Source organism: Egretta garzetta, unplaced genomic scaffold, assembly GCF_000687185.1.
Source record: "Egretta garzetta isolate BGI_Z169 unplaced genomic scaffold, ASM68718v1 scaffold14, whole genome shotgun sequence".
In the NCBI taxonomy this organism is placed as follows: Eukaryota; Metazoa; Chordata; class Aves; order Pelecaniformes; family Ardeidae; genus Egretta; species Egretta garzetta.
This window is the reverse complement of record NW_009259588.1, coordinates 793,929-795,808: the sequence shown is the minus strand read 5'-3', so window position 1 is coordinate 795,808 and position 1,880 is coordinate 793,929. Positions and strand designations below refer to the sequence as shown.

Here is a 1,880-nt window from a genome sequence, read left to right as displayed (position 1 = left end):
CATTCCTGTTACTTCAGAAATGATAAAAACAGCTGAGCAAACTCACATTAAAAAAGTACTGAAGATCCTTAAGATCTTTCAGAATTTCTTCATAAGCCACAAAAAAGAGAAAAATTTTTTTTTTTCTCCTGTGGATCATTACTTTCTCTGTTTAATATTTTTCAGTCTTTAAAGTAATATGTATGTAAGAGTGCTGTGATGAATAATCAATGCACAGTGCAACAGAAATTAAAAACCTGCTTATTTTAACATACATTTACACTTCAAGCTTATGTGCTGAAGCAAGATACTCTCTGCATGCTACAAAACTAGCTGTAGTGCCAGTTTGTACTTTACCCACTTAATCTCTGGTTGTTGACCTGGACACTGACAGAAAATAATGAAATGCATGCGTTAGGAGACACATGGTCCAAAGTTACACTGAAGTTATTTTGTTAGTGTGACTCCTTTCTTTATTTCTAGATTAGGGAGGAGATAATTCAAAGCCATTCTCTTGCAATCGGGAGCAGAAAACTATACACACGATCTCTTATCATTGCTTCTTTAGTTCTCAGAGTTCAGGCAGCTAAATTTACAAAGAACAGGAGACATAGCAAGGGAGGAGGTTTGTGTAGAAGTATCATGAATACGAATGGGACGCAGCCCAGATGTTGGGTCTGATAACAGGCCAGAGGGAAGCCTGGGCGCCAGGAAACAGCAGGAGGGGGCTTTTGTGTCGCGGGGAGCCTTAAACCCGCTCTGTAGAATCTCCTTATGAAGCTGCAGCGGTGCTTCACTTACAAATTCCTTTATCTGCAGGCGCAACTTGCCCTGAATGGGTGGAAGCTGCTTGCTCATCCCTTAGACCTACTGCATTGCCCCGAGGTTTCCCTCCCTGCAGCCTTGTTTCCCCTTGTGGCCGAGGCACTGCAGATCTCTCAGGCCCAGAGGCAGCTTAGCTTCTGTAAAAAGACACCTCTACCAGAATGGTGCCTCATGGAGTTCACTGTGCTGGCTGCATTTCGGGTTGGGGGCAGTTTGGTCTTGCTATGTCTGTGTGCCAGGACATCACCGTGCATTACTGGAGTCACACAACCACCGCTCAGACTATTTTGTAGGGTTAACATGTCAGGAGGGCTTAATCTTCTCTTCTGACATAGTTAAAATTGCTGCCTGATGGCAAAAGTCTGTTTCTGGACAGAAGAGCACAATATAAGCCATTAACATGTCCTCTTAATGTCCAAAATTACTTGAACACAGGTGATCATGTTCTGTGGGTGTAAGTGGGACTTGTAAAATTATATTAAATACAGTGCAAAAGCCAAAGTAGGACTCCTCTTTATTTGGATGAACAAGTTAACTGTCTCTTTTATTCCTTTCTTCCAGAGATCACATGTTCTTAAAGAACGACATTGTAACGCCTCACCTGGGCATTAAAACAGACAAGGCCACCTAAATGGTAACAGAGGAAGCAGCTGAAGACATACTAGCAGCTCTTAATGGTCTCCCCATACCCATCGAAGTGCTCCCTGGCTGATGTGCAAAAGAGTTTCACAGCTCTCTTTTTATTCATCTCTTTCCCCCCATCAGCTCTAAAGGTTTTTATTGTTATGTTTTCCCCGTTTAGAGAAACCTATTCCAAGTGGGCACAGAAAGCTCTGTCTGGGTCTCACATGTCATTAAAAAAACAGCTGTTACATTTTAATTTCCTTGCAAAGTGGAGGAACACATTACTTTTCACTTCCAGCCATAGATAGATGCATGCAGGCTTTAAGTGGCTCTGGGATAAACAACTTCCCATTGCCAATGCACTTGCTAGGCTTCCTAGTCCTAAAGAAAATGACATTTTAGATTACATAACTCACTTTGTTCCTATTCTATTAGCTATCAAAAACAACAAA

General features: G+C 41.8%; 1 pseudogene; it reads left to right on the top strand.

The window, feature by feature from the left end:
- The window catches only part of LOC104125441, a 5,831-nt pseudogene extending 4,315 nt beyond the window's left edge, over positions 1 to 1,516 (top strand).
- Positions 1,517 to 1,880: the final 364 nt, after the last annotated feature.